We start from the raw sequence: 21,341 nt of genomic DNA on the forward strand, positions 1-21,341 counted from the left end.
TCTCATTTAATTGGTTTCTTGTACTAGCAAATAATAGTGATGATATCACTGAATTAAGCAGTGCTGGCCCTGGGTCATTCCTTTTTCTTTTATGATTTTTTTTCTTAAATGGGGGAAATAGATTTTTCTCTTCCACTTTCTTTCTCTCCTTCCCTTCTTGCTTTCCTTCCTTTGTTCCCTCCCTCCTTCCTTTCCTTCTTTTCTCTCTCTCTCTCTTTCCATCAGGGTTATCTCTGGGTCTCTATCAAAGTACAATGAATCCACTGATCCTGATGGCCATTTCTTCTCCCCCTTTTCCTTCTTTTTGTTTTTTTTCTTTCTTTTATGATAGAGACAGAGAGAAATAGAGGGGGATGGAGGAGAGAGAAGGAAGAGAGAGGGGAAGAGAGACGATTGCAGCACTACTCCATTCCTTGTGAAGTTTCCCCCTGCAGGTGGGGGCTGTAGGCTTGAACCTGGATCCTTATGCATGGTACTATGTGTACTCTACTGGGTGAACCACCATCTACCCCCCTGTAATGGATTTTAGAGGAGGAAAGAGCCAGAATCAAATCTTTGTGTTAGGAAAACACTACAGGTAGGACATCCCTGCCATCACCATAGTCTAAAATATTGGAGCCCCGTCTCTGGATTCTTCAGTCCCTGTACTTGGTAACATTTCAAAAACAGTGCACAATCTTTATCCCTGACAGAACTTTTAGTTCTCTGGGGTTCATGGACATGGTTGAGAAGCCTGAACAGAAACAAAGGGCCTCATTTATGCTTCACTCTGAAATTTAGAATTTAGAGCCAACCTAAAGCGGCAAGTCTTCATTGTCTCCCTTTCATAGTTCTACCCTGACACCCCTTTACCTTTGCAAAGTCACCAGGAGCCTCAAACTCTGCCCCACTTGTCCTGGTGGGAAGTTATGACTGGGGCCTCCTATCATTTGCTTCTCACCATCAGAGACATGTCCAGAAGAACATTATCTTCTTGAGAAAATCTGATGCAGAATGAGTACTATAAACTTGGCACAACAGGTCAGAGGATCGAACAGCAAAATTAGCTGCTCTGAGACCTTGGGAAAAGGACACATGTGAATTGGAAGCAGGCCCAGGGGCTAGATTTTGAGTACACCACCTTCAACAGCTGTTGCATTTTCACAGTGATAACAAGGCCCCTCTGGGCTCTGACCGTATATAGAGAGCCAGGGCTCCACACCATTGTGCTGGACCTGCAACAGAGATGGGAAGGATGCTACTTTGAACTGGTAAGTCACACAGACCCAGACTCCTGACACCTCCTCTCCTCTCTGCCCAGGGAGTCTCTCCAGCAAAGATAGAGAGCAGAGATCTGGCATCTAACTCTTATATGCTCAGGATTATGAGGGAATTTCCATGTCATTTCCTTCATGCTTTGGCATGTCTACCTCATCAGGGCCTTGACTTGTCCAGCTGGTGTCTCCTGCGGCCTCTTCCCCCCCCCTCATGCTCAGGGTCCAGAATAAGGATTCTCTTTGTGTTGATAGAAAGTAATGAATAAGGGGGTTGGGCAGTGGCACATACAGTTAATCACACATGGTACTAAGCACAAAAACTCCTATAGGAATCCAGGTTTGAGCCCCCGGCTCTCCACTTGTGGGGGCAGGGGGACACTTCACAAGATGAGAAGCGGGTCTGCAGGTGTCTTTCTCTTTTGTTCTCTATTGCCCATCCCCCCTCAATTTATCTCTGTCCTATCCACTAAAATGGGAAAAAACATTGCCAGGAGCAGTCGATTCCTAGTGCCAGCACTGAGCCCCAGAGATAACCTTGGTGTCAAAAGAAAAGAAAGAAAAGAAAAGAGAAGGAAGAAAGTGAAGAACAATGAAGTATTGTATTTTTTAAAATTTTATTTATAAAAAGGAAGCACTGACAGAACTATAGGATAAAAGGGGTACAACTCCACATAATTCCCATTACCAGAACTCCATATCCCATCCCCTCCCTTGATGGCTTTCCTATTCTTTATTCCTCTGGGAGTATGGACCCAAGGTCATTGTGATATGCAGAAGGTGGAAGGTCTGGCTTCTGGAATTGCTTCCCTGCTGAACATGGGCTTTGACAGGTCGATCCATACTCCCAGACTGCCTCTGTCTTTCCCTAGTGGGGCAGGGTTCTGGGGAATTGGAGCTCCAGGACACATTGGTGGGTTGTCTGTCCAGGGAAGTCTGGTTGACATCATGCTAGCATCTGGAACCTAGTGGCTGTAAAGAGAGTTAACATATAAAGCCAAACAAATTGTTGGCTAATTATGAACCTAAAGTCTGGAATAATGCAGATGAAGAGTTGGTGGGGGTGGGGGGGGTCCTCCATTTTGTAGATAGCTAGTAGGCATATTTTAGCTATATTCCAAAGGGCCTGTGGCTATACTAGTTTTTTTTTCTTTTTCCTTTTTTCCTCCCTGAGCCTGACATCTGATATATAAGTGGATCCAAGTTATTGTCTGGGGGAGATGATGTCATGGCTGGAAAAAGGACCAGAAAGCTGGATCAGGGAAGAAAGTAGCTCCCAAATATGGGAAAGGTGTATAGATATTGTTTACTGTAAACCAAGTCGATTGATCTGCGGCCCATATTCAGTTTAGGAGCCTATGTGACCTTTGCATCCCTGTAGATTTGAGCTCACATTCTGTGGTCATGAATAGGAACATTCCAAGCTGACCCAATATCAGGACCCATCTTCCTCAGGTGTAGCATAGAGTATGTTGTCCATCCTCCCTTTGGAGGATGGAACATTCTCTACCATTATTGATCCAAGTTGAGGGAAAGGTCCTATGGAGACCCACAAAGGGGTCAATTTTATTGTACCTGATAGAGATGACCAGTACCAATAGAGAGAGGGATTTATTCAATGTCTAGGCCCATCATGTCTGTTTGGGAATCTCAGGACTCCTTGACTAGGGCCCCAGCTGATAGTGACTAAAGAGTCATCATTACAGTATGTCAGTCTCTTGCCCTTATTCAGCTTTTGCAGTCCTTCCTTTGATAAGGTTAGCTTTGAGTAAGTGAGGGAAGTATAATAGGAAGTAGGTGAAGAGGGTATCTAAGTCTAAATAGACAGTTTCATTAGGAACTTTATACTGACTCACTGCAGACTAGTATGTACTTTTGCTTTCAGGTATATATTTTGCCTTAATTTATGGATACATGTGAACACATGCCCTATATCATGGGACCTGGTCTAGATCTAGGTTTTGGGACTTTGTTAGGAAGTGAACCACCTGGAATAGAATTCAAGAATCCTATAAAAGGAAAGGTCTTACCTGAGTAATGAGGCTGAAGGGTTGACATTCCATGCCTGACTTCTCTGGACACAGTCTGAAATGAAGCATGCTGAGGTGGTATTCATTGCATTGATTAGGCTGGGATTGGCAGATGCAATATCACTTGGTATGAATTGAGAGAAGCATGTAAGAGAGTGAGCCCCATTCTAGAGGTTCCAGGACTGGGGGAAATATAGGCTCTATAGAGGAAGTGGGAGGTTCCTGCTGTCTTAGGGTTTAAGAATACAATAGATAGTTATTGCTATAATCACATTATTTGGCAATTGGGTTAACTTTGAGTATCCCTTTGCTAGGATTTGCTGTATCATATACAACATCACCATAATTTATGTCCTTTGACATTATTTGTATATAGCTGTGCCACCAGTTGCTTCTGTTCTCCTTGGTCTAAGCTTTTAAGAGAGTCAGTATATCAAACACTCAGCCTGTGAATTAAAAAGTTTGAGATATTCAATCAAATTTTCCCCTCTAATATTAATTAGTGATTTACATGACTACAAATTAATAGGAGTGTACATAAACACCATTCCCACCACCAAAATACTGTGTCCCATCCCATCCAATCCCCACCCCACCCCCCACTGCCTCCACGCCCCTTGAAGCCGAACAGCCACCCTCACCCTCAACCAAGGGTTTTTACTTTGGTGCCCTACTCCAAATTCAGTCAAACCCTGCTTTGAGTTTCGCTTTCTGTTCTTCTTTCTCAACTTTTGTTTATGAGAGTGGGATCATCCCATACTTATCTTTATCTTTCTGACTTAGCTCATTTAACCTGATTCCTTCTAGCTCCATCCAAGATGGGTCAGAGGTGGGTTCATTGTTCTTAATAGCTGTATCAGTATTGTATTTTGAAGGTTTAGTGAGTGTATCCCAATGGGTTAGTCTTTTCCTGAACACTTCTGTCATCCTAGGGTGAAATGCCCCTGTCCCTGAACTATGCCTAACAATACTCAGTGTTCATTCTCCTCTTTCTTTCTTCCTTCAAGTCCCATCAGTGATGCCACTTTACCTCATTGCCTAAGTGCAGACAGGGGGCCATAGTGGAGTGAGAAACACATGCCTGGAGAAAGCAGGTGTTTGGAAGGAGGTTGTGGGATCCAGATTAGGGCACATTCATGTTTCTATTCTAAATATACCTATCATTCAGTTAGTGAGCTGTTATTAAATGCCTGAACAATGTCTCCTAGACACTGGGCATATAAGGCCAGATAACTGTGTGTGTAGATTCTGGTCCAAATCCCCACCACCTCTTGCTATCTCTCTCTCATATTTTTATAGCCCTTCTCCTCTTCTCTACCCAACACTTCTCTTACCACCTATGTTGGGCCTTCTGGTAACCTCTGTAGAGGAAGAATTAAGGTTCTTCAATATGTCATCTGTTTTTGGCCTGGTAGCTCCTCTGTCCTGAAGTGCCTAGGATGGCTGTGGTTCACAGGCAGCCTGAGGATGCTGAACACCACATTGTGAGCAGTTTCCACAGGCTCCAGATTACCCTCCTATTTGTTTGTTTATTTATTTTATTTTAAAATGTATTTTTACTAGTGTTTTACAATTTTATAAGTTAATAGGAATATAGTTCTATACCAATATCACCACCAAAGTTCTGTGTCCACTGCCTCAGTGGTAACCACTATGGTTCTCTCAAGGTCAGAAATATGGGTTAAATATATATGTTTATTTTTTCAAGTTCATGTGTTTTAATTCTCTATTTTCTATTAATAAGTGAAATCATTCCACAGTTGTCCATCTTTTTTTTTTCTTCCCTCTAAAAGAAACAACATATGACTTCCTCTGGTGTTCTCCAGAATCTCTTCCATTTCAGTGATGATGCAAAAACAAAAGTTCCTTGTCACAGAATTTCTGGGTCCTAGTGGAACAGGGGTTTAGAGCCCTCTTCATCTTTCCCTAGAATTTTCTTCTCTGAGAGAATCGATCAAAATTCTTTTTGGGGTGAAACTAGAGCTCCTTCCTCTTTAGGGGTGATTAAGACACAGTGAAAAAAAAATCTGTATAGTACCAGTAGCTAGCTACTCAGCATAACATCAAGCCCATAGCTCAACTGGGACGTTCTGGGTTGAGCTGTGCATTTATTGCTTTGCTTTTATTGTTGTCATTTTACAGGTCTGGCCGTGTTGCTGCAGCTGCAGCTTGGTAAGCACCTCAAATACTTCTCCTTCTGATAAATGGGTTTCCACCATTAGCAGACTTAGATATCTGAAAAACTGAGCAGACTGAAGTCTCTACTCCCTATAAGACATCCAAAGTTATTACTGGAAGGGGGGACATAACAAGATAGAGAAAAGAAGAGTGAAATATTTCTCTAATTTGTTTTTTTCTACTACTCTATACCCAAAGTTCTTGGAGGAAGTGATAGGAATGAGGACTGTTAAAGATTGGGGTCAGGATATGGCGTTAAACTAGTGCTAGAAAGTGCTAATTTTTGATGCTGGGAAAGGACCTCAGTTGGGAGTGAAAGTGTTCTGCAGATACATATCATGGGGAGATAAGAAACTGTACCCATGTCATGTGTCAACAGCCACGTGGTAAACCACTAACACCCAAATAAAATTATTTTAAAACACAGAAAGTGCTAGCTTAGAAAGGATCTGCCATTAATTCTGTTGAAATTAGACATCATCAGAGGGATATTTTTGTTTTATATATGCTTTTATTGCATTCCCACATCTTCGAGACGGGGAGTTTAATTTGCAATCTTAGCTCTCCAACACATCCAACGCATGTCTTCCTTGTGTCCCCAGCTCTAAAAACAGAAGTAATACTGGAGTTCCCAGAGTTTTTATGCAGTCCCCAGGGCATTAAAGCACCAAGTCTCAGTGGTCCCAATTGCTAGTTCCTCCTGTTCTTCTCCACCAGGTGCAGCCACGAAGCTTGTGTGTTACTTTACCAATTGGTCCCAGTACTGCCCAGACCCGGCCAAATACATGCCTGAGAATGTGGACCCATGCCTGTGCACACACCTCATCTATGCCTTCGCCACAATGGCCAATAATAAGATTGCACCCTATGAGTGGAACGACGATGTCCTCTATCCCCGCTTCCAGGCCTTCAAGCAGCAGTCAGTACCTGGCTCTGTAATACTTGGGAGAGTCATGGGACAGCATTCTGGGTGGACTTACCATTCAAAGCTAGAGCTGGAGAGACAGTTCATTGGGTAGGGTGTGTGTCTTGGAATGGGAATGGTCTCAACTTTTCAAAAAGATTTATTTATTCTTTTTCCAACAATTTAAAAATATTTATTTATTTATTAACTGGAGAGATAGGAGGACAGAGAGCAAGAAAGAAAACCAGAGCATCATTCTCATGTATGCATACCAGGAACCAAACTTGGAACCTAATGTTTTGAGAGTTCAGTGCCCTATCTAAACATCATTTCCCAAACCACTGGCCCAAATTTAAGCCCATGCACTATGTAGGAGTTGGTGGTGTCATGTCTCTTCCTCTTTCACTGCCTCACTCTTTCTCTGAATGAGGTAAAAGTCATTCACAATCTGATGAAATTGTGCATGTAAACAAAGCTGTGAGCTAGTCTTGGGATCATTTATCCCCTCAGGCTTAGAGTAACCACTATTCAGAGAATGGCTGTGAGGGAGAGGGGAATCTTCTTCTAGCATTTGCCCTTCTATAGCCAGTCAACAGCGTCAGATTGAGCCTGATGTAAAGTTTCGAGACCTCCTTTGAATCTGGAGAGGTGGCAGTCATTGACTATGTGGGTCATAGTCTGTCTGTAGCCGCAGGGGCAGTTTGGACATCTCTGGCTCCCCAGCGATGGAACATAGCGGCGCACCGGCCATGGCCTGTTCGATAGCGATTGAGGAGGGCCCAATCATAACGTGCTAGATCAAAGCCAGGTTGATGCTTGCAGGGGTGTGTGATGAGGTGTTTGTTCTTTACCTCAGCTGACTGCCAGCTCTGTTTCCAAGAGTCTGGAACAGAGAAGTTCAGTGTAGGTGTAGGGGACCAGATTGGATGACGAGACGTCAAACGTTGGACAGGGTGGGTGAAGATATCTGCGTATATTGGCAGGTCCGGTGGAGTGTAGACGTGGGAAATGAACTTAGATGATGCTGCATCCCAACGAATATCTGGCGGGGCGAGAACTGGCAGCCATGGAACCAGGGTGGAATGGATGGTTCCAGAAATTATCCTCATGGAGGAATATAATTTGGAATCAACCAAGTGGACATGGGGGCTACGGAACCATACTGGGGCACAGTATTCTGCAGTGGAATAGCATAATGCCAGAGATAATGATCGTAGTGTGGAAGCTCTCGCACTCCATGAGGAGCTGGCCAGTCTTGCAATGATGTTATTCCTCACGCCCACCTTTGCTGCAGTTTTTATGAGATGTTCATGAAATGACAGAGTGCGATTGAGAGTAACGCCAAGATAGACTGGCTGGGCTTCATGCTGGATTCTTGTATCGCCAAGCTGCACATTAAGCTCACGTGAGGCCGAGGCATGGTGTAGATGGAAAACAGATGATACCATTTTTGCAGTGCTAGGGATTAGTCGCCATTTTTTACAGTAATCAGATATCAGAGACATGTCTTTCGCGAGTGTTTCCTTGAGGATGTCGAACTTGGATGCCTGAGTTGCACAGCAGATGTCATCGGCGTAGATGAACTTCCTTGAAGAAGTTTCTGGGAGGTCATTGATGTAAATATTAAATAGCGTAGGAGCCAGAACAGAGCCCTGGGGGAGGCCACTTGAGACAAGTCTCCATCTGCTAGACTTGTCACCCAGATGCACCCAGAATCTTCTGTTTTGGAGAAGAAACGATATAGTGTTGGCCACCCATAGAGGCAGGCATCTTGAGATCTTGACTAGGAGACCACAGTGCCAGACCGTGTCATAGGCTGCTGAGATCAACAAAGACAGCACCCGTCTTTAAATTCTTCTGGAATCCATTTTCAATGTAAGTTGAGAGGGCCAGGACTTGTTAGCAGGTAGATCTTCCTGGGCGGAAGCCAGCCTGGGCGGGTGATAGGAACTTCTCTGTTAGAGGAGAAATACGTGACAGAAGCAGCCTCTCAAGGAGTTTGTAACACACGGAGAGGAGAGAAATTGGTCTATAGCTGGCGGCCAGTGTTGGGTCTTTCTTTGGTTTCAAAACTGCTATTATCTTCGCACGACACCAAATTTTGGGCACAGATTCGGATTCCAAGATGTGGGACAGGAATGCAGTGAGCCAATTCTTTGCCGCGGGGCCCAAGTTAAGAATGAGTTCTGGGGTGATGTTATCATATCCAGCAGCCGTTCCCGGTTTAACCCTCTTCAAAGCGTCTTCCAGTTCAGACAGTGTAAAGGGAGAGAGTTTTGGAGATGGACAAGATAAACGGAAGTGGGATGACCACTCATGGGAAATTTCTCTTTTCCAGACTGGGTCGATCTTAGCACATCCAACTAGAGTTAGGTGACTGGCCACTGAGTTTGGAGATATGGGAGGATGGGAGACGGGAGAGGGTTGGCTACCGGCACCCAGACTATGAAGAAGCTTCCAGGCCTTCCTACTTGAGTGGATGAAGTTCAGACTTTCCATGAGTTGTTGCCAGCGGGCTTGGCGTGTTGCATCCAGGGAGGCAATGAGATGGTCAGCCACATCTGGGTCGCCCGACTCATCATACTGCTTTAGTAGTTGCTCGAATTCAGCATCAAGACAAGGCGTATAGTTAGCACGTCTCCCATGAGGAATGGCTTGGGAAGCTGCTTTGAAGATGGCTTGGCAGAAGTGCCTGTAGGAATCTTCAGAGGGGATAGAGTTCATTGGAATTGCAGGAATAGATTTGTTGGTAAGATCACTGAACAGACGCCAGTTTGCTTTCCGAAAGTTCCATCTTAGTTTCTCCGAGCACAGAATCAGTGGGAGCTGGAGACCAATGTGGATGATAGCTGGGCGGTGATGACTGTGAGGGAAGATCTTGAGAACTTGTCTCGTAGCGGGAAAGGCTTGGCAATTGACTGTGCTAATCCAGCACAGGTCGGGTGACGAGTCTATTCCATCTAGCACTATGAAGAGTCTGGCTGTTTGGGATGCATTGGATCGACCTTCCCGTGGTGCATCCCATGAGTACCCATTCATTGGGGAAATTGACAATCCTTCCTAGCCAACTGAATCCTCATATATCCCAGTCACTTTCAAAGCCAGCAATAAGCAGCTCCTGACAGCTTTCAAGCTGTTGGTCCTGCTCTTCGAGTCCTCCAACTTAATGTTGAGGGGCTGTCCTTTGCCAAATGCGTTCTTATTGGTCAATTGGCTATATATCAGGCAGATGTTATTTGCCTACAAGAAACACATATAGCAGTCGATGAAGCTGCTCGATTCACCATCAGTGGATTCGATTTAATATGCTATAATCTCCATCCTAAACACGGCCGAGCCATCTACGCCAAATCATATTTTGCGGACGTTTACCATACGGCCTCTTCGACCTTGTATGACTCCATTACTATTGTAACTATTCAGCTCGTCAATGTATATAAGCCTCCCAGTGCCTCATGGGATAATGAGGTCCTGCCTAGCCCGAATCACCCAGCTGTTTACGTTGGAGACTTTAATAGTCATCACCATGACTGGGAATATTCCTTTACTCGTGCTGACGGCTCTATCTTAGCCGACTGGGCTTCAGCGAATGACCAAGAGGGGAATGAAAATGACAAGAATCAAAATAACTTCCTTTTCTTCAGTATTAGTTTTTTTTTTTCCTTCCTTTTAAATATATATTAACATTTTTACTGGTGATTTAATAATGGTTTATAAGATTACAATGGAATTATTCACACTGCACCCTTTACCACCACAGATTTGTGCTGCAAACCTCCCCTTCCAAAAATAACCACCATAGTTCTTAGAATGTGTTAAACACAGTTTGACTATTTCTTTTTTCCGCCTTTAAAAATATATATATTTTTATTTTGAGGAGGGAGAGAGGAGAGAGAAGCAGAGACTATAGCATTCCATTATCAAACTCAGGACCTCATGCATGCATGGTTTGGCTATTTCTTCTGGTTTACTTATTTATCTTTCTGTCTAGGAAGAACTAGAGTGTATTGTTGGCCTAAAAATCAAATGTAGATGCTCTATTCTGAGTAGTTAGCATAAAATTGACCTTCTGTGAGACAGAAAGAGGAGAGATTGCTTTGAGACATGCTTTTCTATTTTTTAAAAAAATTGATTTGGTACCAGACCATGAATCTAAGAGAAGGCAATAAGCAGTTTCCTTATGTTTAATTCAAACCTATTTTGCCTGTCATTTATATCAAAATTGTTATTTTATTTTTTTAATTTTTAAAAAATTTTATTTATTTTCCCTTTTTTTGCCCTTGTTGTCTTTTTTATTGTTGTTGTAGTTATTATTGTTGTTGTTGTTACTGATGTCATCATTGTTAGATAGTACAGAGAAAAATGGAGAGAGGAGGGGAAGACAGAGAGGGGGAGAGAAAGACAGACACCTGCAGACCTGTTTCACTGCCTGTGAAGCGACTCCCCTGCAGGTGGGGAGCCAAGGGATTGAACTGGGATCCTTATGCCGGTCCTTGCGCTTTGTGCCACCTGTGCTTAACACATTGCACAACCACCCGACTCCCCAAAATTGTTATTTTCTTGTAGCCTGAGCTTCATTGCTCTGGGATGAGTTTTTCACATAGAAGAGAGAGATACATAGAGAGAGAGAGAGTGGGAGAGAGAGAGAGAGTGGGAGAGAGAGAGAAATGGAAGCAGAGAGAGGGGCAGATACCACAGCACTGAAATCTTCTCCAATGCTATAAGGGTCAGTCTTGAACTTGGTGGTGCGCATAGTAGGTAAGTTATTTTGCATGTCTTGCCATGTATTTTTTTTCCAGGTAACTCTTTTTTTATTAAATTTTTTTTATTTAAGAAAGGATTAATTAACAAAACCATAGGGTAGGAGGGGTACAACTCCTCATAATTCCCACCACCCAATCTCCATATCCCACCCCCTCCCCTGATAGCTTTCCCATTCTGTATCCCTCTGGGAGCATGGACCCAGGGTCATTGAGGGTTGCAGAAGTGGAAGGTCTGGCTTCTGTAATTGCTTCCCCACTGAACATGGACGTTGACCGGTCGGTCCATACTCCCAGTCTGCCTCTCTCTTTCCCTAGTAGGGTGGGTCTCTGGGGAAGCTGAGCTCCAGGACACATTGGTGGGGTCTTCAGTCTAGGGAAGCCTCGCTGGCATCCTGATGACATCTGGAACCTGGTGACTGAAAAGAGAGTTAACATACAAAGCCAAATAAATTGTTGAGCAATCATGGACCCAAAGCTTGAAATAGTGAAGAGGAAGTATTAGGGAGGTACTCACTGCAAACTCTAGTGTACTTCTGCTTTCAGGTATATATTTTGCAGTAGTTTATGGATACGTGTGAACATATGCTCTCTCTCACAGAAACTGGTGTATCTCTAGGTTTTGGGACTTTGTTAGAAAGTGAACCACCTGAGATGAAATTAGAGTGTACTATAAAAAGAAAGGTCTCACCCGAGTAATGAAGCTGAAGGGTTATCATTCCACACATGAAGTCTCTGGACACAGTCTGAGGTGAAGCATGTTGAGGTGGCAATCGTTGCATTGGTTAGGTTGTGTTCGGCAGATGCATTATTATTTGATATGGATTGGGAGAGGCATACAGGAAAGTGGGCCCTACCCAAGGTTTCCAGGACTGGGGGAAGTAGGGGCTCTATAGTGGAGATGTGAGGTTCCTGCTGTCTTAGGGTTCAAAAAGACAATCTATAGTTAATGTTGTCATCACATTATTTGGTAATTGGGTTAACTTAGAAAAGTCCTTTTGTTATGGTTTGCTGTACAGTACCCAGTATCTTGTATATAGCTGTGCTATTGGATGTTTCTTATCTACTTGGTCTAGGCTTTTGAGAGAGTCTGCATATCAAATACACAGCCTATATATTTAAAAGATTCATTTTGTGTTTTGAAAAACTTTGAGACATACAATTGATTTTCCCCCTCTCATATTAATTAACTAGTGATTTATGTGTCTACATTTTTCTAGGAGTGTACATAAACAACATTTCCACCACCAAAATACTGTGACCCATCCCTTCCACCCAATCCCACCCCCCACTGGCCTAGGAAGCTGCATGTCTACCCCTCACCACAGGGCTTTTACTTTGGTGCCCTACTTACAATTTGATCAGGTCCTGCTTTTAGTTTCCCTTTCAGATCTTCTTAGTCAACTTCTGTTGATGAGTGGGATCATCCCATACTCATCTTTATCTTTCTGACTTAGCTCACTTAACATAATTCCTTCTAGCTCTGTCCAAGATGGGTCAGAGAAGGTGGGTTCATTGTTCTTTATAGCTGCATAGTATTCCATTGTGTATATATACCACAGCTTTCTTAGCCACTCATCTGTTGTTGGGAACCTGGGTTGCTTCCAGGTTTTAGCTATTATGAATTGTGCTGCTATGAACATAGGAGTTCACACCTCTTTTTGGTTGGGTGTTATGGAGTCGCTACTCAAGGAAATAGAAACTGATACCAAGAAATGGAAAGATATCCCATGCTCATGGATTGGAAGAATAAATAAATCATCAAAATGAATATTCTCCCCAGAGCCATATACAAATTTAATGCAATACCCATCAAAGTTGCATCAAGCTTCTTTAAGAGAATAGAACAAACACTACAATCATTTATCTAGAACCGGAAAACACCTAGAATTGCCAAAACCATCTTGAGAAAAAGAAACAGAAATGGAGGCATCACACTCCCAGACCTTAAACTATATTATAAAGCCAGCATCATCAAACATCATGGTACTGGAACAAAAATAGGCACACAGACCAGTGGAACAGAATTGAAAGCCCAGAAATAAATCCCCACACCTATGGACATCTAATCTTTGATAAGGGGGCCCAAAGAATTAAATAGAAAAAGGAGGCTCTCTTCAATAAATGGTGCTGGGAAAACTGGGTTGTAACATACAGAAGAATGAAATTGAACCACTTTATCTCACCAGAAACAAAAATCAACTCCAAATGGATCAAAGACCTAGATGTCAGACCAGAAACAATCAAATACTTAGAGGAAAACATTGGTAAAACACTTTCCCACCTACACCTCAAGGACATCTTTGATGAATCAAACCCAATTGCAAGGAAGACTAAAGCAGAAACAAACCAATGGGACTACATCAAATTGAAAAGCTTCTGTACATCCAAAGAAACTATTAAACAAACAGAGAGACCCTTCACAGAATGGAAGATCTTCACATGCCATACATCAGACAAGAAACTAATCTCCAAAATATATAAAGAGCTCAGCAAACTTAGCACCAAAAAAGCAAATGACCCCATCCAAAAATGGGCAAAGGATATGAACAAAACATTCACTACAGAGGAGATCCAAAAGGCTAACAAACATATGAAAAACTGCTCTAGGTCACTGATTGTCAGAGAAATGCAAATTAAGACAACACTAAGATACCACCTCACTCCTGTAAGAATGGCATACATCAAAAAGGACAGTAGCAACAAATGCTGGAGAGGATGTGGGGACAGAGGAACCCTTTTACATTGCTGGTGGGAATGTAAATTGGTCCAGCCTCTGTGGAGAGCAGTCTGGAAAACTCTCAGAAGGCTAGACATGGACCTTCCATATGATCCAGTGTTTTTTTTTTTAATCATTAATACTTTAATGTCAATGTTCAAATTATATGATTTCTTGGGTACAGTTTCACACATACACACACACACACACACACACACACACACACACACACACACACACACACACACACACCACACAGACTTTATTACATCCACCACCAAAATTCCTATGCCCCTCAACTTCCCTCTGATAACTTTTCAAAGTCTGAGTTACTTTGGCTATTAGTTTTTCAAAAATGTATTTGTTTTAGATATTTACATTGCCTATATGGGTGAAATCATCCAGTAGTTATCTTTTAACTTCTTACTTATTTTACCTAGCATGGTAAGTTCCTGTTCCATTCCTTTATCATTTTTTTTTTTTTGCCTTGTTTTTCCAGTAATGAAAACCTGGTTACACTACTGGCGATTGGAGGATGGAACTTTGGCACCCAGAAGTAAGGATCTATTCTTTTTTGGGGGAATTGGACCAGGGGCCTATAGGATGAGATTGTGTCTCACTAGAGGGTAAAGGGAAAGGTGACTGAAGGCAGAGTGAGAACTCAGAGGTGTATCTATAGGAGTTGGGTGTTTGTTTGTTTGTTTTTGTTTATTTTTAAGAGCAGGGAAAGAACTGAGCTAGGACTGGGGAAAACATCTGCTTGTTTTAAAGTAGGGGCTGCTTGGTTCCCAGAGTTATTTATCCTAGGACCATAGGATGAGGAAAGGCAGAAAAATAGGGGAAGAAAGCCAGTGTGAGGAGGATTAACATTTATGTTAAGTTCCTCTATGAATCTTGTCATATAACCTGCATTTAGTATATAATGCTCAATGTTGATTTACAACACTTTAGTTTATTTCAATGACTACTTACTGAGAGTCATTGTATGTTAATTACTATGGTGGATACTGAGGATTTAGATTAGAGGTGGATAAGGATGAAGGGACTATAAAAGAAGATATCTTAAAGATCATAGCATCTTTTATCAAAGGAGATAAAGTTTTTTTTTACTAGCCTGAAGATTTCATTAAAGATACGAGATATTCTTAAGATACTCACAGATATTAGATGCTTATTGAATAGTACAGAGGAAGACACATTTCTAGACAATGTAGGAGAAAAAATCAAATAGAAGAGCTAAAGGAAACTTTGTGTGTTTATTTAAAAAATATTTCTTTGTTTTTAAGAGTTGGGGGGCATCAGAACACTGCTCAACTGGTTTATGTGGTACTGGGGATTAAACCTGGGAACTTGGAGCCTCAGGCATGAAAGTCTTTTGCACAAGTACTATGCTAATTTCCCAGCCCAAGACACTTTGTTTAGTTGAGAGACAAACATCTATGTGCCATCTATATGAAAACAGCAATGCCATCATGACGTGCACAAAATGATAAGAGAATGATGAGGAATCAGTGAGAAATACTGTTTCAGTGAAGCATTAAAAAGGGCCAGAGAAGGAGAGAGAAGGCTGAGAGTATGGATCGACCTGCCAGTGCCCATGTTCAGCAGAGAAGCAATTACAGAAGCCAAGACCTTTCACCTTGTGCAACCCACAATGATCCTGGGTCTATACTCCCAGAGGGATAAAGAATAGGAAAGCTATCAGGGAAGGAGATGAGATACAGAGTTCTGGTGGTAGGCACTGTGTAAAAATGTAACCTCTTATCCTATGGTATTGTCAGTATTTCCCTTTTATAAATAAAAATTAAAAAAGGGGGGCAGAGAATAAGTTGAAATGTGTCGGAGAAGACTGGGAAGAGCATTGTGAGATAAGTGAAGCACATGGGAAAAGCACATGGTCTAAGAGTATAAAGGAATATTTGGAGGAACTCTCAACAATTGAAAACTTGTAAAGCCAGTTTCTGAAGACAAGAAAAGAGAAAGAAATTGGGAAGAACTATGATGATTATTTTCCTAGTGGGGTAGAGGTCTCATTCTTCTTTCTCTGTTGTATCCTGAAGGGGTTAGGGAGTTGATGAGAAGGTCTGAGTGTGACTTGTAGGTAACTGGTTGCAAGAGGACCCTAAGATAACTAAGGGATGGTTTACCCGAAAGCATTAAGGGACAGTCCAATATTATTATATTATTAATATTATTATATTATTTTTACCAGAGCCTAGTTCAGCTCTGACTGATGGTGGTGCTAGGTATTGAACCTGGGACCTCAGAACCTTAGGTAGGAGAATCTGTTTGCACAACCATTATGCTGTTTCTCCCTGCCCTGACAGTCCAACTTTATTGGCAGGTCTGTAGGAGAATTTATATGCCATTTGACCACCAGAAATAGATGCTGGACATGAAGACTGATGTCTAAGGACCAGGCTGACATTAATAGTGATGTTTCCTCTGATATGTCTTGTTTTATTTATTTATTGATTGATTGATTGATTGGATAGAGACAGAGAGAAATCAATAAGGGAGGGGGAGATAGAGCAGGAGAGAGAAAGAGAAACACCTGCAGCATTGTTTCACATCTCATGAAGCTTCCCTCCACAGGTGGGGATTAGGGACTTGAACCTGGGTCCATGTACATGATAACATGGGTATGCTACCACCTGACTCCTTAAGTAGCTCTTGAACCATGGGACAAATCAACTCCACATGGGAGAAAGAAAAAGGAGGACAGTATATAGGAGGCGCTAACAGCCATACTTCTCCAGGTTCACTACTATGGTGGCTACTGCTGACAACCGCAAAACTTTCATTGACTCAGTGATTGAGTATCTTCGTTTGTATGAGTTTGATGGCATTGACCTCAACTTTGAGTACCCAGGATCCCATGGCAGCCCACCTGAGGACAAGCAACGCTTTACCATCCTCATTGAGGTAGGAGCCTAAAGGTTTAAAGCCTAAAGAAGTCAGGACTTCTGGGGCTTCCAAAGCCCTCACTCACTTACATGCTTAAAGGGAAGGTAAAAAGATAGTAAGATAAACAATACTTGATGAAAAGCTCTGATATTCCAGACACAGTGTCATGATCTATGTATAGGGAGTACCACTTGATTTTTTAAAATATTACGTTCTTTTATTTTTATTATTTATAGTTTGTTACAAGATTATAAGATAAAAAATTATAATGTATAGTGCCACACCACACCCACCACCAAAGTTCTGTATCCCTACCCTCCTACCTCCCAAAGAGAAATACCATAGTTCTCATAAGACTTATAAACAATTTGCTTTCTTCTTTTTTTTTTTTTTCTTTTTGCAAACCAGATGTCTAGATTCCACATATGGGTGAAACCATCTGGTAGTTGTCTTTCTTCTCTTATTTCGCTAAGCATAATTACTTCCAATTCCATTTATTTTTGTCTCAAAGAAGACAATATCATCTTTTTTATTGCAAATAATATCCCATGGAATATATATCTTATATTTAGCCAGTCATCTGATGATGGGCATCTTGGATTATTCCACTCTTTAGTTATTGTGAATAATGTAGCTATGAACATAGGGGTGCACATGTTCCTTTGAATTAGTGCTTGAGAGTCCACTAGATAAATGTCTATTGCTGAATGATAAAGGGCTTACATTTTTATTTGTCTAAGGACTCTCTATACAGTCTTCCAAAGGGGCTGCACCAGTTTGCATTCCAACTAGCAAGGAAGTAGAGTTCCCTTTTCTCTACAACCTCTTCAACACCTGTCATTTCCTGGTTTGTTGATGTAAGCCATTCTTTTTTAAAAAATTAATTTAATAATGATTGATAAGACCATAGGATAAAAGGGGTGCAATTCCACACAATTCCCACTACCAGAGTTCTGCATGTCATCCCCTCCATTTGAAGCTTTCCTATTTTTCTTTTCCTTCCTTCCTTCCTTCCTTCCTTCCTTCCTTCCTTCCTTCCTTCCTTCTTTCCTTCCTTTCTTTCTTTCTTCCTTTCTTTCTTTACTTCTTCCTTCCTCTCTCTCTCTCTTTCTTCCTTCCCTCCTTTCTTCCTTCCTTCTTTCCTTCCTTCCTTCCTTCTTTCCTTCCTTCCTTCCTTCTTCCTCCCTGTTGGACTAGCTTCACAGGCGGGAGAGAGACCAGGAACTCGTGGTGGAGCAGGAACACAATTCTTTATTGATGCAGATGCTCCAGAGTCAGATGTGAGCACAGTAGGTTTAGGCCACATGGAGCTAGCAAAATGGCCGCCTCCCACTATGCATGCCAGCCCTTCTCCATGTCTTCTCCAGGTCGGGATGCAGAAGAGAAAAAAGTGTTGAAACCAGGAACAGCAGCGGATTTTATAGGGTAAAAATGGAAGTGGCAAGTCGGGACGGAATTGGCTATGGAAGAGGGTGGAGAAAAGAAAAAGGCATTCTGGGAACTTCCTTAGTTGTGGTTGCTGTAGTTTTAGCTGGTGGGAATTAGCAGTACCCTGAGGGGATAACGTGGTGGGGGATATGTAAGTAATATTGCATGGAAATATAGTGGTTTGTGGACCCTGCCAATGTTCAACCACATCTGTACAATATCTCAATACCTCTCTCTTTCTCTCTTTCTTTCCTTTCTCCCTTCCCTCTTTCTTCCATCCTTCCTTCCTTCCTTCCTTCCTTCCTTCCTTCCTTCCTTCCTTTCTTTCTTTCTTTTTTCTTTTTTTCTCTCTTTCTTTCCTTTGTTGCACTTGTTGGTTTTATTGTTGTTGTTACTGATATCATCATTGTTGGGTAGGACAGAGAGAGAGGAGGGGAAGACAGAGGGGAAGAGAAAGATAGACACCTGAAGATCTGCTTCACTGCCTCTGAAGCAACTCCTCTGCAGGTGGGGAGCTGGGAGCTTAAACCAGGTTCCTTACACCCATCCTTGCGCTTTATGCCACATGCGCTTAAGCTGATGTGCTACTGCCTGACTCCCTCTTTTCTTTTGTAAATTGATTTAATAATGATCAACAAGACCATAGGATAAGAGGGGTACAGTTCTACACAGTGACCACCACCAGAGTTCTGTAGCCCATCACCTGTATTGGAAGCTTTCCTATTCTTTATCCCTCTGGGAGTATGGACCCAGAATCATTATGGGGTGCAGAAGGTAGAAAGCCTGGCTTCTGTAACTGCTTCCCGCTGTACATGGGTATTGGCAAGTCAATTATTACTCCTAGGCTGTTTCTCTCATTCCCTAGTGGGGCAGGGCTCTGGGGAGCTGGCATCCCAGGACACACTGGTGAGTTTGTCTGTCCAGAGAAGTCTGGTTTATGTCATGGTAGCATCTGCAACTTAGTGGCAGAAAAAACGTTAAGATATAAAGCAGAATAAGTTGTTTAATAATCAGGAACCTAAAGGTAAGAATATATCAGATGAGATTTGAGATATCCATTTTCTTAACAAAGCTGCAGAATGTAGATATAGACCAGGGACCATGAGATAAAATACATGTGCACATGTATCCACAAGTTAGGGGAAAATATATACCTTAAAGTAAAAGTGCACAATAGTTTTTAGTAACTCACTAGTGCAGTAAGCAAATAGAAAGAACTAAAAAACAAAGGCACCATAAAGTACTCAATCAAATAGTTTCTACTTAGACCTAGATACTCTCCTCACCTGCTTCCTGTTTCACTTCCCTCAATCACTCTAAAGTTAACCATGTTGGACAAAATAAGAAATATTTTGGAAAAGTTGGATAAGGGAAAGAGACTGGAATACTTTAATGGTGGCTCTTTTGGTCACTATAAGGGCACCCCATCATCTGGGGCCCTAATCAGGGAATTCTGGGATTCCCACATAGATATGATGGGCCTAGACCTCTTACAGATCCCCTTCTCTATCATAACTGGTCATCTCCATCAGGAACAGCATTATGGACTATCTTATGGGCTTCTACAGGACCTTGTCCTCAATTTGGAACAGCAATGGTGGGGACTGTCTGAATCTCTGAAGGGAGGCTGGGTCAACATCTCCTGCCACTCCAGGAAGATGACTCCTGAAATGAATGCAGCCTAGAGTGTTCCTAGCTATGACCAAAGAATGCAAGCTCAGACCTACAGGGATGCAGAGGTTACAAGGCTCCTGTGGTGAATATGGGCCCAAGATCAGATCAATAAGGTTTACTGCTTAGTGTATTTATATCCTTTTCCCATATTTGGGAGCTACTCTTTTCCCTGATCCAGCTTTCTAGTCCTATTTCCAACTCTGATATCATCACCCCCAGACAATACTTTTAGCATGTTAGCTGTTGGGCTCAGGCAAAAATTGGTAAAGTCATAGGCTCCTTGGAACATGCCTAAAATGTAGGCCATTCTTTCAGGTGTGAGATAGTAGCTCAGTGTAGTTTTAATTTGCATTTATCTAATGATGAGTGAAGTGGAGCATTTTTTTCATGTGTCTGTGGGCCATGTGCATCTCTTCTTTAGAAAAATGCCTGTTTAGTTCCTTGGCCCACTTTTTTATTGGGTCATTGTTTTTTCTTTTGTAGATTTTTACTAGTTCTATGTAGATGTTTGATATCACCTGCTTGTCTGATGTGTGATGTGCAAATATATTCACCCATTTACTGGGGTGCCTGGCTATTCTTGTGATGTGTCAAAGCTTTTCAGTTTCATGTAATTCCATTTATTTACTTTTGATTTCATTTCCCATGCCCAGGGCCTTGAGTCTCCAAATACATCTTTGATGTGAAGGTCCTGCAAAGTTTTACAAACATTTTTTTTCTATACATTTTAGTTTCTGGTCTAATATCTAGAGCTTTAATCCATTTTGATTTGACCTCAGAGTATGGTGTTAGGTGGTGGTCTAGTTTCACTTTTCTACATGTGGCTGTGCAATTTTCCCAGCAGCATTGTTGAAGAGAACTTCTTTACCCCATTGAATGGTTTTGTTCCCTGTGCCATATATTATGTGGTTGTATATGTGTGGGCTCATTTCTGGGCTTTCAGTTCAGCTCCATTGATCCAAGTGTCCTTTTTTTTAAAATTTCTTTACTGGGAAATTAATATTTTACATTCAACAGTAAATACAATAGTTTGTTCATGCATAACATTTCTCAGTTTTTCTATATAACAATACAACCCCCACTAGGTCCTCTGTCATCCTTTTTGGACCTGTACTCCCACTGCCCCACCCCAGAGTCTTTTACTTTGGTGCAATACACCAATTCCAGTTCAGGTTCTACTTGTCTTTTCTCTTCTGATCTTGTTTTTCAACTTCTGCTTGAGAAGGAGATCATCCCATATTCATCCTTCTGTTTCTGACTTATTTCACTTAACATGAATTTTACTTTCTTTTTTTTAAAGCAATTTTTTTAGGAAGATGATTTATTTTTTAAAAATTTTATTTTATTTATTTATTAATGAGAGGGATAGGAGAAGAGAAAGAACCAGACATCACTCCAGTACATGAGCTTCTGGGGATTGAACTCAGGACCTCATGCTTGAGAGTCCAACACTTTATATCCACTGCACCGTCTCGTGGACCACAACAT

At 41.8% G+C, this 21,341-nt stretch overlaps 1 pseudogene; it reads left to right on the forward strand.

Annotated features, from left to right (window-relative positions):
* Nucleotides 1-1,225: 1,225 nt before the first annotated feature.
* Nucleotides 1,226-21,341, forward strand: part of LOC103116987 (acidic mammalian chitinase-like) — a 46,437-nt pseudogene continuing 26,321 nt past the window's right edge.

The sequence above is a fragment of the Erinaceus europaeus genome, chromosome 11 (genome assembly GCF_950295315.1).
Source record: "Erinaceus europaeus chromosome 11, mEriEur2.1, whole genome shotgun sequence".
Classification (NCBI taxonomy): domain Eukaryota; kingdom Metazoa; phylum Chordata; class Mammalia; order Eulipotyphla; family Erinaceidae; genus Erinaceus; species Erinaceus europaeus.